The sequence below is a fragment of the Dromiciops gliroides genome, chromosome 4, assembly GCF_019393635.1.
Source record: "Dromiciops gliroides isolate mDroGli1 chromosome 4, mDroGli1.pri, whole genome shotgun sequence".
Taxonomy (NCBI): Eukaryota; Metazoa; Chordata; class Mammalia; order Microbiotheria; family Microbiotheriidae; genus Dromiciops; species Dromiciops gliroides.
This window is the reverse complement of record NC_057864.1, coordinates 322,343,988-322,359,940: the sequence shown is the minus strand read 5'-3', so window position 1 is coordinate 322,359,940 and position 15,953 is coordinate 322,343,988. Positions and strand designations below refer to the sequence as shown.

General features: G+C 40.8%; 1 protein-coding gene across 2 annotated transcripts in view; it reads right to left on the bottom strand.

Annotated features, from left to right (window-relative positions):
- MANEA (mannosidase endo-alpha) overlaps positions 1-15,953 on the bottom strand; it is a 77,925-nt gene that overhangs the window by 51,366 nt on the left and 10,606 nt on the right. The window contains exon 1 of one of the 2 annotated variants that reach the window (XM_044000785.1): positions 5,473-5,558. The exons of the other annotated variant lie outside the window; for it this stretch is intronic. The gene's annotated coding sequence lies outside the window, so the exon portion shown is untranslated. Of the gene's footprint in view, positions 1-5,472; positions 5,559-15,953 lie in introns of those variants that run through there. 2 annotated transcript variants of the gene reach the window in all.

Here is a 15,953-nt window from a genome sequence, read left to right as displayed (position 1 = left end):
TTGTTTAGCTGTCTCAGTAGTATCCAACTTTCATGACCTCATTTGGGGTTTTCTTGGCAAAGACACTGGAGTGGTTTACCATTTCCTTCTCTAAATCATTTTACAGATGAGGAAACTAAGCATTTATGAAACTTGTATACAAACAAAATAATCTGATAATTAAAAACATTACAGAATAAAATACATTTATATTTATATTTACATTTTTATATATTTTACATATTTATATAGAAGTAGAGAGAAGTGAGAGACGAACAAAGGATAGTATCATTGGAGTTAAGATGATTCTTGAAGGATGAACAGGCATTAGGGATTAAAGAGGGCATCCCAGGTAGGATGGAGGCAGAAAATAACATAAATAAAGACATAAGTCAATAATGTTCAGGAGGCATAGAGGAGAAAATGCTAACAGAAATGGAAGAATAGCATTATAGAGGATGAAACTGGGTTGGATAATGTATGAGGATAGGTGGAAGTATATAGAGAGCCTTGAAAGTCAGTTGCTATGACAGGCAATATGGGGCATGTTGGCACAATAGATGGTAATCTAACTTTGTGGGGGCAGCTAGGTGGCACAGTGGATAAAGCACAAGCCCACGAGGACCTGAATTCAAATCTGGAATCAGACATGACACTTACTAGCTATGTGATCCTGGGCAAGTCACTTAATTCTCATTGCCCCACCAAAAAAGAAAAAGCCAACTTTGCAATTGAGTTGGTGGCAGATAGAGGAACAATAGATAGCATTCTTCCAGACTCAGTCTGGAAGACCTGAGTTCAAATCCAGTCTCAATGGTCATAATAATAGCACCTACTTTGAAGGGTTGTCATGAAGACAATGTGGGTTGCCCCTCAGATGAAACTCTAGACCCAGAAATCACCAGAGCAGTTTACAAGGTGGTAGTTGGTCTCCTAGACCAGCCCAAGCACCCAGATCAGTTCCCCTATATAGACTCCTGGTTGGACGTTGTCTGCACCAAGCCCCCATGGGTTCGGATGTGTAAGGGAGCACAGGGACAGGCTAGGATTTTTGTTGGCCAGGCATCAGGGTCAGACCCCCACAAGCTAGTCATCCTACAGGGGGCACCAGAAGACGAGCCTCCCCCATATATCTCAGCTTCAACTCCACCATCACCCCAGAATCCGAACCTCTATCCAGCTCTGGCTCCCTACGAGACTCCCTCTCTGTCGGCTTCATCTCCTCTGCTTCCTCCGGCCCTTTCCCCCAGACTGGAGAGGAAGACCGAGCCCCCCTCATGTAGCTGAGGCCAGACCTGCCTTCCAGATGCCCCTCCGAGAGACCCTGAGGCAGGGCCGAGAGAACCCAAATGGGACTTACCAACCAGACTGGCCTGTCTTCTATTATCAGCCCTTCACCACCAATGACCTGAATTGGAAAAACCATACCCCTCCCTACTCTGAGAAGCCCCAGGCCATGATAGACCTCCTTGAGTCAATCTTCCACACTCAACAATGTCACCGTCACAGTCCACCCAGTGGTTCCTAACCCCTACACCCTACTGGCCCAGATAACCCCTGAGGTTGCCTGGTTCACAGGTTTGGATCTCAAGGAAGCTTTCTTCTGCCTGCGAATCGCCCCAGCCAGTCAGCCCCTGTTTGCCTTTGAGTGGGAGGACCCGGACTCAGGCTAGAAAACCCAGATAACCTGGACTTGCCTTCCCCAAGGATTCAAGAACTCCTTCACTCTTTTTGGGGAAGCGCTGGCACAGGATCTCCAGGCATTCCCTTGGCAGGAGCTTGGCTGCACCCTGATCCAGTATGTAGATGACCTCCTCTTTGCCACATCTACACAAGACCAGTGCTGGATGGGAACCCAGGCCTTGCGGGATCTCCTCTCTAAAGCAGGGTACAAGGTCTCCAGGAAGAAAGTCCAGATCTGCCAAAACCAGGTGAAGTATTTGGGGTTTGTTGTCACACAGGGCCACCGAACTTTGGGTGTAGAAAGGGTAAAAGTCATTCTCAACATTCCTACTCCAAGGACCAAGAGGCAGCTCCATGAATTCCTCGGGGCAGCCAGATACTGTCGCATCTGGATGCCAGTGCTTGCCCAGCTCGCCAAACCCCTGTATGAGGCCCTCTCGGGACTGGAGCAGGAGCCCCAATTTTGGGGGGAGGTACAAGAGTAAACTTTCAGGGAGATTAAGCGTCTACTCACACAGGCTCCTGCATTAGGTCTCCCTGATGTCTCCAGATCTTTTAATCTATTTGTGACTGAGAAGAACAAAGTTGCCCTGGGGGTCCTTACCCAAACTATTGGGTCATGGGAGAGGCCCATTGCCTACCTATCCAAGCACCTTGATCCTGTGTCAGCAGGATGGCCTCCCTGCCTGAGAGCTCTGGCAGCTACTGTCCTCCTTGTCAAAGAGGCTGATAAACTGACTTTGGGACAGATTATCCACGTTAGGGTCCCTCACTGTGTCATCACCCTCATGAATTCCCATGGCCACCAGTGAATATCTAATCCACGGCTGGCCCAATATCAGGGGCTCCTACATGAAAATCCCCGAGTTTGGGTTGAGACAGTTAAGACACTGAATCCTGACACTTTTTTGCCCACCGAGCACGCCCGCCCCCCTCCCCGAACATGACTGTGCCGAAGTCGTAGAGGAAATACACTCTAGCAGGCCCGACCTGTCTGATCAACCCCTGCCTAACCCTGACATCCAACTCTTCACTGACGGGAGCAGCTTTATGAGGGATGGTGAACGACTGGCAGGGTACACCATTGTTACTCAGGAGGCAGTAATGGAGGCAGGGCCCCTGCCTCAGGGGTGGTCAGCCCAGAGGGCAGAACTATGGGCCCTCATACGTGCCCTGCAACTGGCAGAGGACATGTCAGTGAACATCTATACTGACTCAGGGTATGCTTTTGCAACCCTCCACATCCACGGGGCCATCTACAAGGAGCGAGGGCTCCTTACTTCAGGGGGTAAGCATATTAAAAACCAGTCTGAAATCCTGCAACTCTTTGAGGCTGTCTGGAAACCCAGAAGGGTCTCAGTCATTCATTGCTGAGGCCATCAGGTTGGGGATGATCCCATCATATAAGGGAACAATCTTGCTGACAGGACAGCCCGGCAGGCAGCAGATTGGGCTAACACAAGGGAGGGTTACCACCTTGTGCAAAGGGGGGAATCAGCGCCAGTAGAAACTGAAACTGAAGCCCCAGCATACACCCCCGAGGAGGTAGGCTGGGCTCAAAAGGAGGGGGCACAACAGAACACCACTGGGAATTGGGTGCTCCCAGATGGGTGCCTCTTTATCCCTCGGAAGGATGCATATGCTTTCATTCTCCAGCAGCATGCCCTCACCCACCTGGGGAAGACTGCCCTAGAAGCCATGCTTCAGAAATATTGCTATGCTGCTAGGATGGCCTCCCTGTGTGCTTCTGCCAGCCTACAATGCCAGACCTGTGCTAAGAATAACCCCAGCCAGGGCCCCAATAAACCTCTGGGGGTTCAGCCAGAAGGGACAGCCCCTTTCGAGGACTTGGTAGTAGACTTCACAGGGATTAAAGTCTGCAGAGGCTATAAATATCTTTTGGTTTTGATCTGCACCTTCACCGGCTGGGTGGAGGCTTTTCCAACCCAAACAGAAAAAGCAGTAGAAGTGGTTGGAGTCCTTCTCCAAGAGATTCTGCCCCATTATGGCCTTCCCCTAACAACTGGGAGTGATGATGGCCCTGCTTTCGTGGCCACTGTGGTGCAGGGGCTGGTCATGTGTTTGGGAATCAAGTGGGAATTGCATACTGCTTACAGACCTCAGAGCTCAGGGAAAGTGGAGCGTATGAACAGGACCCTAAAGTCTACCCTAGCTAAATTCTGTCAAGAGACCAGTCTGCATTGGGTAGGCATGCTACCCCTTGCCCTGCTTAGAGTTAGAGGCACACCAGGAGTCATAGGATACTCCCCGTATGAGCTCCTATTCGGGAGACCACCCCCACTCACCAGGGCTCTCCATGATTCCAAAGCAATAGAACTCACCCAGGATGCAGCCTTGGCCTAGCTAGGGAAGACTTTATTTAGCCCAGATACACAGAACAGTTCTAGAAAGGGAACTGATACGACCTTGGTTACCTGGTGCATCGTTTCTAGCTGAGAGACCAGGTCTAGGGCAAGGATTGGAAGAAGGAACCCCTCCAACATATATGGACAGGCCTCCACACAGTGGTTCTTGTCACCCCCACGTCTCTTAAAGTTGCAGGTATCGTTCCCTGGGTCCATCATTCCAGAGTAAAGAAGGCTCAGCTGCCCAGTGACAGGTGGAGATGCGAGTTGGTTCCTGATTGCCCCAACAAGCTTCAGATCATGAAGGAGCAATGGGACTCTGCCAGCAGGCCGTTGGCCCAGAAATGGATGACTGCCTGACATGGACAGCTTTCCCAAGACCCCTGTGCTGATGCAAGAGACTCATTTAACCATTTTGATTTTCCTCCTCTGTAAATTGGCACTTGCTATATATCTGTTTTGCCTAAATAACTGCCTTATCATCTTCCTGGTTCCCCAGCTGTCTGTCTATGCTGACTCAGACTTTGTTTCCCCAGTTATGGCTGTGTCCCCTGAACTGGAGGGAGTGGGGAGATCAAAGTGGGCCCTAGATGATGCCCCTCTAGAACCTGGGGGGTATAGAGGGGGCATCAAAGGGGGGAATGATATGGGAAAATACAGGGGATGAAACTGAGGCTCTAGCTGAGACCCCCAAAATGAAAGTAGAACATACTGTTTGTTCCCCTGAAGTCTGTGGTTTAGTACCAACTTCCTGACATATGCCTCTGTTTACTGAAATATGCCTTCCTGTCTGCCAAGTAGCTCACCACAATGTACCTGTGAAAACCTGCATGCATTTCGCACTTAAGAGATATAAAAATTGCAGCTTGGACACTTGGGGGCTGCCCAGAGTTTCAGAGGTGACTCTGCTTTGGGCTGGCGCATCAATAAACTGCTCTTCCTTATTCCTGAGTGCTGTTGGGGTTTCTCCGTCAGAATTTCCCACAACAAAACAAAAGAAAAAAACTGTTGAGCATCTTCTAAGTGTCAGGCAATGGAGATATAAAGACAAAAAAAAAATGAAACTTGCTCATCACTATCAAGGAGTAGACAACATGTAAGGGGAGGGGGAAAGGGCCCAAACAGTTATCAAGCACCTACTATGTGCCAGGCACTGTACTAAGCACTTTACAAATATTATTTAATTTGATCCTTATAACAACCTTGGGAGATAAATGCTATTATTATTCTGATTTTATAGTTGAAAAAAGTGAGACAGACAGATATCATGTGATCTGCTCAGGATCACACAGCTAGCAAGTCTGAGGCCAGATTTGAACTCAGTTCCTCCTGACTCCAGGCCCAGGGCTTTAAGCACTGTGCCACCTACTTTGCATTTCTATGCTGCCCCCTCTCTACATTCCCAAGTAAATTTAGCCAAGAAAAACAAAACAAAAAAACATACCATGGCTACTTCAGAAAACAAGTGTCTCATTCTTCACGTAGAATGTCCCTCAGCCAAAAGATTGAGAGAGTACTTCAGCATCAATCTTTAGAAGAAAATACCTCTGGTTTAGTTAAAATCATTGCATTCTCCAACTCCAAAAGGAAGGTTATGGCCTATCCAAGAGCTATACTATAGTTTCTCATTCTGAAGGGATTATGGTATTGATCAGAGGACAAAGGTCTTTTTGATTACTTCAGGTCACTTGTGATTACCTAGGAGAGAGCACTTGAGAGGAGTAGCCAAAGAAGAAATTAAGTAGTTTTAAGAGCTTAAATGACTATTTTCTGTTAAGAGTAGAATGCTAACCCCAAACTGTATTATCTCACACTGTGACCTTTTCTGGGTTAAAGATAGCTATAAATGTTACCTGAAATAATCTTGTCTCCCTATAATCTATTTTACTTTTCACCTGTCTGTCTTACTTTTTTTCCATACTATTCTTTCCTCTTTTCCCCATCTGGAACTCTTGGTGAACCAATCAAACTCTATACTGTTCTTTTCTCTTGAATCCCAGCTCCCTTATCATTTTATCAATTATGCCTTGCCAAGTCTCAGCCTTGGATCGCTCCCATTTGCCACCTTTGCTCCTACACATGTGCTACCGAATGAAGGAGAAAAATCACACAATCATTCTGACTGGGTACACTAAAAAAATTATATCACACAACCCCAAATGGGCTCTTGCTGCTGATAAGCAATCCTTCTATACCTACCTTATCAGGTATATCACTATCCCACTTTTCACTTTCCTTCAAACCCTTTTCAATCTCTCTTCAAGCCTCCCACTGTCTCCTCTCTCAGTTGAGAACCTTGCCCCATATTTTTTTCAGAAAAAAATTGAGGTGGCCTTTATTTCTTACCAGGGCTAACACCTCTATCCTCTCTCTTCCAACACACCACCCCCTTTATCATCTCCACTCTTATTTCTTATTTTCAATCCCTCCTTCTCTACTGGTTCATTCCATGCTGCTTATAAACATGCCCATATATGTACCATCCTCAAAAAACCTTCAGCTGATCCTTCCATACCTACTATTTTCCTCTTCTGCCCTTTGTGGTTAAATTCCTTGAAAAGGTTGTCTATAAGAGGTGTCCTCCACGTCCTCTCCTTTCACTCTCTTCTGAACCCCTTAAGATCCTGCTTCTGATCTTATAATTCTACTGAAATTGATCTCTCCTAAGTTACCAATGACAGTTACCTGACTTTTGTCTTGCCATTGGACTTGGATGGACTCTGGGAGAGTAAGGCTTTCAAAGCTGCTCAACTGCCTCACTTAAATCCAATTCACAGAAGAGTCAAGACATCACTTGTGATGGTCAATGGTCCTCTTTAAAAATAAAGGATGACGGTTGAATCCAAAACAGTTTTGATGTTGTCTTATTGTTGCATTTTCTTTGATTTGTGAGAATTGGAATTGCACTCCCTACTGGAGAGATACTGTAGGGAAGCTCCGCTATGAGGAAAAAGCATGTAATTTAGAAACCATGTGACTTTTGCATCCAGAAGTTACATCTATAGAATCACCTGTGGGACTTGTCAATCAGAGATACCAGCCAATTAGCTTGGGGCTGTGTGTATGGACAGGTCTGCTTCCTGTTTCACAGATGGCTTCTGGGAGAAGTCATTGAGGATCAACCTCTTTTCATCCAGGAAGAGTGGTGGCAGCAGATGGAGAACAGGGGTGGGGTGGGGGGGTGGGGCCTCTTAGTTGTTTGGACACCTGCGTGGCAGTGAGATTTCATGTGGGCTGCTAGAAAAGGAAATTGCTTTCTTTCTCTCTGGCTATACCAAATTAGATCTGAGCTAGGATTTCCATGCTATAAGGAATCTGTTCTCAATCTCTCTCTCTCTTCACTAACTTATAATATATATTTTAATAAATCTTTAAAAGCCTAAACTCTTGTTTAATTTATCAGTGATTTTAGTCAGCTTCCCCCAAGACTGGGGGTGGAGGCAGATCAGAACCCACAATTTAGATTTTAAACAACACAGATTAAATTACCGACTTCTATAAAATTTTTGGTCCTTTTGTTAGGTTAGCTATACAGAACTCAATTAATTTGTAATCCTTTCCTCAATGGCCCATTATTGAACATAATGCTTATTATGTTACAGTCAATAAAGGTTATATTTAATATGTTTTTCTCAATTTCTGGGTTTTGTATGCCTTAATACAAACTCATATTTTTTTATAAGTTTACCATTGAATGCTTAAAACTAGATATGGTCTTTTCTATTTCTATTTAGTAGTCACTATAGCTAGATCAGATCTAATTTTTTCTAAATTTTATTTAGGTTCTTAATTTTTAATTAAATTTGTCTAGATCTTAAAAGGGTGAAGTCCCCAGGTATTATGGCTTTATTATTTCTTTCTATAATTTATCTTTTTCCTTAAATAGTCAGATACTATGCCCTTTGGTGCTTATATATGAAGTATTAATGTTAACTCATGTCCCTTCATGCCTTTAATGATAATGCAGTCTCCATGTTTATCTCTTAGACAAATATATTTTTGTTGCTGACTTGTTTGAAATTATAATTGCTAATTGCTACTCCAACTTTTTTCCTTTCTTTTTTGAATATAGTTAAAATAATAGATTTTGCTTCAATTCCTTATTTTATATCTGGGTAAATCATTATAGTTTGAGTGAGTTTCTTATAATAAAAATTTTGATGGATTCTGACTTCTAACCTATTTTGCAATCCTTATCCATTTTATAGGCAAGTTCATGTCATTTACATGCAGTCATAAACTGCAAATTGTGTATTTTCCCTCAATTCTTTTCTCATATTATTTCCTCTCTTTGCCCTTTACAAAGAAGAAAAGAATGGTGAGAGTGGAGTCTATCAATATTCTCCTTTATCTCTTCTCCTTACAATGAATCCAATTATAAGTTCTTACCATTTCTTTTAAACTTCATCATTCATTGTCTGAAAGTGGAGTTTGGTTTTCCTTATGACCAATTTCCTCCTCAATCTACTCTCTTTGTTATATGTGCTTCTCTTCCCCCTTCTCCCAGATCCCTATATACCTGGGAATATATTATACCAAATTGTGTGTGTGTGTGTGTGTGTGTGTGTGTGTGTGTGTGTGTGTGTGTTTTGAGGTTAGAGAGCCCATTTTTTACAAATATTTCCTCCATGTTTGTATAGCTTCTATTTATATATTCTAATTACATGAAATAAGCCCCCTCTCTCCCATTTGCCACTGTACATTCATTTTTTCCTTACCTTACCTTTCTTTTAAGTTTCTTTACCTATCTATCTTTTAAGTTGATCAAGACATAGCAAAACCATTCTCAGGCCCACTATCTTTTTTTTTTTTTTTTTTGGTGGGGCAATGAGGGTTAAGTGACTTGCCCAGGGTCACACAGCTAGTAAGTGTCAAGTGTCTGAGGCTGGATTTGAACTCAGGTCCTCCTGAATCCAGGGCCAGTGCTTTATCCACTGTGCTGCCTAGCTGCCCCCTACCAGGTCCACTATTTTATTGAATTCTTTCTATGACCCTTGATGACATTAGGGTTTGAACTTAGGATTCCAGGGCAGCCAGGTTTCACAGTAGATAGCGTGTCAGACCTAGAGGCTGGAAGACTCAATCTCCTGAATTCAAATCTGGCCAACTAGCTTTGTGACCCAGGGCAAGTCACTTAAATCTGTTTGCCTCAGTTCCCTCATCTGTAAAAATGAGCTGGAGAAGTAAATGGAAAATCACTCCAGTATCTTTGCCAAGAAAATGCCAAATGAGGTCAAGAAGAACTGGACATGACTAAAAACCAATGAACAACAACTTCCTGACTGCAGGCCCAGAACTCTATCCACTGAGCCATTAAGTACCTAATGTATACCAGCCAATGTGCTAAGTTCTGGGGATATAAAGAAAGGCAAAAGACAGGACCTGCTCTCAAGAAGCTCGGTCTAATAGGGTTGATGACAAAGAACAAATTATATATAAGATGTGGGATTTTTACTGGGATCTGAAGAAAAACAGGGAAGCCTGGGGGCAGAGATGAGGTGGAAGCAAATTGTGGGCAAACAGATAGTAAAAATGCCCTGATCTGGGAGATGTAGTTTCTAGCATGAATGTAGCAAGGACAGTGTCACTGCATCCCAAAATACAGGTGTATGTGGTGAGAGGAAGGTTATAAAGGACTTTAAATGAACAACTAAATTTCATATTTGATCCTGGAGATGATAGAGAGACATTGGAGTTTATTGGGCAGCAGGGTTAGCGTTCAATATAGGAAGTTCCACTTGGACAGCTGAATGGAAGATGGACTAGAGTGAGGAGAGACTTATGGAAGGGAGAACAAATAACAGGCTATTGCAATAGCCCAAGCATGAGGTAATAAGGATGTGCAGCAAAGCAATGAAATATCAGAGGAGAAAAGAAGGTGTTTGTGAGAGATATTATAAAGGTAAAATCAACAGGTCTTAGGTACACATAGGAGGTGAGAGTGAGAAATCATGGATAACACCTAGGTTGCAAGGCTGGGTAACTGAAGGGATGGTGATACCCTCAACAGTAACAGAGAAATTAAAATGTAGGAAGTATTTAGGGAGAAAGGTAATGAGTTCAGTTTTGGACATGCTAAGTTTAATATCTATGGGACATTCAGTTCAAGATTTCTAATAGACAGTTGGAAATGTGACTTTGAAGGGCATAAGAGAGATTGGGGGGCAGCTAGGTGGTGCAATGGATAAAGCACAGCCCTCGATTTAGGAGGACCTGAGTTCAAATCCAGCTTCAGACACTTGACACTTACTAGCTGTTTGACCTTGAGCAAGTCACTTAACCCTCATTTCCCTGTCCCCCAAAAAAGAGCGAGATCAGGGCTGGATAAATTTGGAGTTAAACAGTTCAGTCTTCTGTCACATATTATCCTCAACTTATTCACCCCAAATTATAGTCCTATACCTTCTCTTATTTCCAACATGAATTTAGGTCATTTTTTATTATTCTAGGATTTCACACCAGCCTAACATTCTGAGCTTTAACACTGCAGACAATATTATTATGAGATTTGACTATATCTTGTATTCATGTTCAATTACCTGTTATTTTTTCTCATTTTTTTCTATACATCTCTTTAAAACATAAGCTGTATTACTGAGATCACCAAGAGGGCAAATGGTACTCTCTTTAGACAGTCTCTTTATATAGCTGACCTTATCATCTATTTCCTACTTCGGACCGGGTATCAGTAGTATACTACTAAAACAATGATTCAATTTTTTTTTTTCCCGTCTGTCATTCCTCACCAATCTTTCCCCATCATGCTCACTACCCCCAAACCCGGTCATAAATTTCCACATGAGTATACTACATTACTTCTTAACATGCAGTACTATTTTCCTACCCATTTTCTCTTCTTGGTTATGTTCTAATCATCCATGACATTCAACTAAAGCCTCATTGATACTCGTGTTAATCTTTTGTGCACCTTATTACCCAAATTCTACACCTTTGTTTATATATATCAAAGGCATGTATTTTTTTGCTGCTCCTCTTCCCTATAATATTGTGTCTTCTAATGTTGTGAAATCTGAGTTGGCAAATATATGTGCAGTTTTCTTTTTTCCTTTTATCTCAGTTAAAAGCCCTCTTGATTAGATTTGTAATTTTTTAAATGATTTTTTTTTTAAACTGGTCTTCATTAGATAAGATTCTATCCCTAGTCAAGAATCCATAAAAATCCTATATAAAAAGGCATGGCTCAGGAATTGAACTCCTTTTCTCAGATATTTTCTCAACCAGCTGTTTACTTCTCAAATCAGCCTTTCTCTTTCTGAATTTACCATCTTCAAGCAGTAGCTTGAAAATCCTTCATAACCACTAGCAATACTTTTTAAATTCCTGGCAGTTTCATTTTCCCAGCATGGCTCTAGAAAGAGAATCCTTATCTGCCCCTAACCAGCTTCCCTTAAAAACTTCTAATAAGTTTTAGATGAGGTGCTTCTCTCTGCTAATATATTTCTTACTCACCTATTGCACACCACAGTTTCATTTCCAAAATCTAGAATGAAAGAACACCAGTTGATATTTCTATCTCCTCAAGCTTTATTGCAAAGATTAAATGGTAATATCTGATCTCTTTAATTCTTCTTTGAAGTCCTTAAATTAAAAAAAAAAGTTCAAAGAAGTCCAAAATTTTTCCAATAGAGCTAAAACTGTGATCATTATGTCTATAGAGTAATTTTTCTAATTTATTTTTATATGCCTAACCACGGTCTGTAAGTGTTCATTTCACATTGAAAGAGAGACATGGTATACTGAAGAGAGTTGCAAGCTATAAAAATTTCAATGGAAGGGAAGAAATTGCTTATTATATTTATTTGCCTACCCACACAAGGTAGGTACTTTACCCAGAAACTAAGATAGGACCTTACTTGTAGCAGCCAATTTAAGAGTATTTAGTATCATGAATAACATGTATTTTATTAATATGAATTAGTTTTATTCAAAATTCTCCCTTAATTATGCCTTAAGATATGCAGATAGAAAAATATCAATTATGCCAAATCCAAACTTTCTTTTATTTAAATGGACATGACACACTACCACAAGTTTTCCCATCTCTAATGTTCACTCTTACTTGTTTCTTGTATTTAGTACATCATAGTGAAGTCAGTGGATGAGTGCTTTTACTTTAAAATAATGTTTTTTTAAAAGTACAATAATAATAAATGTATAGAAGGAGGTCCTTTAATTTTCTAATTAATTAATGCTATAACCATTCCTACAAGTTTTCAACTAATATTACATGAAGAGCCTGTGATGAGTTAGTATAGCTGATATGGTTTATTGTCTACCTGCAGTTGATATTTTAGTGTCTATTGATTTGGGACCATATTCAGGATGCATATTAATTCAGATAATGTGACCTTTTTCTTGTTTGGCAGGAAAAAAAAATACCTCTCATTCTAATGTGACAAGCTCTCAAATGATCACCATCATCAAATATTTACTGTCCTTCCTATTTCTTGACTTGCCAGGATCATCTAACACTAAAGACCACTACTACTTCCTTCTAGATACTCTTTCCTCCCTTGCCTTCATCATTCTCCTCTTTGAGAAATGATTTTTCTCTCTAGTATTAATAACTAACTATTGTATTAGGACCAAGGCATTTTTCCCTTGTTCTTCTTTCTCATCCAGAAGCCAATCATTGTGGGAAATCTTTCTAAAAGACTTACCAGGCCAGGATGGCTGAGATCTATTCAAAGACGGTAAAAGTAATTCTAAATTTAGGTTTATGGATGCATTACTGCTCATTGTGTTTGTTCAGACAGGTCTGGGAAGGATTATCCCTTTTGTCCAATATGTAATATGGAAATTGATAAGTCTCTCTGATCAACATTCAGGTGATCTAGGTTCAGTACCCCCAAGATCCTCATTTTAATATAGCCTACCTTCTCATTTTAATATTTATTTTCTCATTAATTGTTAACCAGTCAGAGTTGATTGCCACACTCGGGGACATTTGATGACCCAAGAGCATATAAAACTGGGAACTTTTCACAATGAGGCATCTTTGGCATAAGAGAGATGGCCAAATGACCATCCTTTTATTAATAAACATGCTTTATTAATAAAATGATTAAATTACCCAGAAACTATGTCTCTCAAACTTTTTAAATACCCCTAGCTCTCTCACCATTGCTTCACTACACCCTTTGTGGGCTCAGCTTCTGTGTTCTTTTCTTTAAATATAGACATCATTCAGATAAGACTCTGTCCTTAGTCATCTTTTCTTTACTCTCTTTCTTTCTTTTTTTTTCTTCTTTTTCAGGGCAATGGGGGTTAAGTGACTTGCCCAGGGTCACACAGCTAGTAAGTGTCAAGTGTCTGAGGTCACATTTGAACTCAGGTCCCCCTGAATCCAGGGCCAGTGCTTTATCCACTGCACCACCTAGCTGCCCCCTCTTTACTCTCTATATTTTTCCCATCATCCTGTTCTGTAGTTTTATTTATGATTTCAAGTATGTAAGAGTCCCAAATCTATCCCCATCTTCTCCAATGAACTAGACTCCTATCTTCAACTGCCTGCTGTACATCACCAGCAAGCAGTGTATTTCAGTGGCATCTATAACAATATTTTTTTAAAGCATCACCTTTCCCCTAACATCTGCTACTTGCATATTCTCTATTTCTGTTAATGATGCCAATATTCTTCCAGGCTTGAAAATTTGATTACTTCTTCCATTCCCTTACTACCTATATCCACGCAATCATCGTTCAAGACCTGGACATTTTAAGTCCTAAAAATTTTGTCCATCCCTCCTGACTATAACTTCTATCAGAATTACTGCAGTTCCTTTCCAAATGGTCTACTTGTTTTAAATATCTTCCTACTTTAATCTATTTTATGTGCAACTGCCACAGAATATTTTTATTGCACAGACTGCTTAAAAAACAAAACAAACAAAAAAACCCAAATTTTCATTCAATGTCAAAGAAAACTCAAACTCCTTAAATTATCAGTCAGGAGCCTCCACAACCTAGTTTCAAAATTCCATAATTGGCTTATCTTATAATACATACTCCCCTTCACACTTTACAATCCTACCAAACTGGATTATTTTAAACAGTTCCCTGATGTTGTCCAGTACAGTTGTTTGTATTGTCTGCTATGCCTAAAAAGTATTCCTCTTGCCATGCCAACCTAATGAAAACAGAGAATTTCAGATTTGGAAGGGACCACACTGACTAGTGCAATGTATTCCCCAAAAAGATTTCTCTTTTACAACATATCGAAAAAGTGGCCAGCCCTTTGCTTTAAAAACTGAGCCTGCCTATTCCACTTTCAAATTCTCTTTAATTGTTAAGGTTTTTCTTTACATTAAGGCTAGGTTTACCTCTATAAATTTTAACCATCATAATAGATCTGCCCTCTAGGGCCAAACAGAACAGGTTTAAGAGACTTCAAAGTAGGGGGAGCCTTTCAAATACTTGAGAACTATCTTTTGTTCCCCTCCCTTACCCATCCTGACCCCAATCCTGTCTTTTATTTTGAGTGTAAAACAAACCCAGTAGTTTCAACCAATCCTCAAACAGTATGAAATTCAAAGTCCTTCACCATTTTGGTTATCCCTCTCTAGACATTCTCTAGCTTAGCTTATCAATGTCTTTCCTAAACTGTGGTCATCAAAACTAAAAACAGTACTACAAATATCATCAGAACACAATAAAGGGAACTACCCCCTTCTGATTTCTAGAAGCCATGACTCTTGTAATTGTGTAATTTAAGATTCTAAATGTGGGTTCTAATCTGTTCCCCCAGTTTTGAGGGAAACTGACTAAAATCACTGATAAAACGAGTTTAGGTTTTTAAGGGCTTATTGAAAGATAGAAAGAGAAAGATTGAGAACAGAATTCCAACAGCCTGGCATTCCTATCTTTCCTCAAATTTCCTGTGGGGTCCTCTGCCACCACCACCACCACCATCAAGTCAGGAACCCAAAAGAGACAGACCTCTCCGCGCAGGCCCTCTTTCCTCCTTCCTGTCCCTTCCAGAAAATGGGAGGCTTAAGTTGATTGGCTGGTAGCCTTGGTGGAAAGTACCCATGCGCAAATGTTACTTCCTGACGCCAAGGAAAAGCCACCTGGCCTTGCCCTCTGAGGCATTCTCCTCATGGTGGAGCTTTCCTATAGTAAGTCTCCAGCAGGTGGAGTCATTCCAATCATTACATAATGCAGCTCAAATTCTATTGGTTTTTTAGCTGTTCTATCATTCCTAATGCAGCCTACAAAAAAAGTTCCTTTCTTTCCCAGTTAAACTACTATCTAAGCATTCCTCTTCCATCTTCTTGTGAAGTCAACACTTTAAACCCAAGTATGACTTTATCCTTATTAATTTCATCTAAATTAGGTTTAAGACCTTTTTCTGCATTCTGATTGTCATCCCATAAGTATCCCCCAGCTTCATATCATCTTCAGATTTGATAAAGATACAATATATGTTATTATCTAAGTCACTGAAAAAAATGTCTCTGGGGCAATCCATTAGACATCTTCTAAGTTAGCAATAACTATTCTTTGAATATAGCCATTCAATCTTATTCAAACTCATCCTATTTTACTATCATCTAGCCCACATTTTGATATCTTATCCATAAGAACAGTATAAATGATTCTAATAAACCTTTTCATACTAACTTCTTCCTAAATTTCAACACTGTACCTAAGACACTAGGTTTTTTGACTACCATATTATACTTATGACATATGGAGTTTACAATCCACTAAAACTCTAGCATCTTTTTTAGTCTCTTTCATGTATCCCCCATGTTGAACTTGTGAAACTGATTTTAAACTCAAGTTTAACACTTTACATTTATACTCATGAAATTTCATCTTGTTAGATTCAGCTCTGTGATAAAAATTATTTGTGGTATAGGTAGCTTTTGAAGGACCTCCCCTTTTGGGGAGAAAAGATTG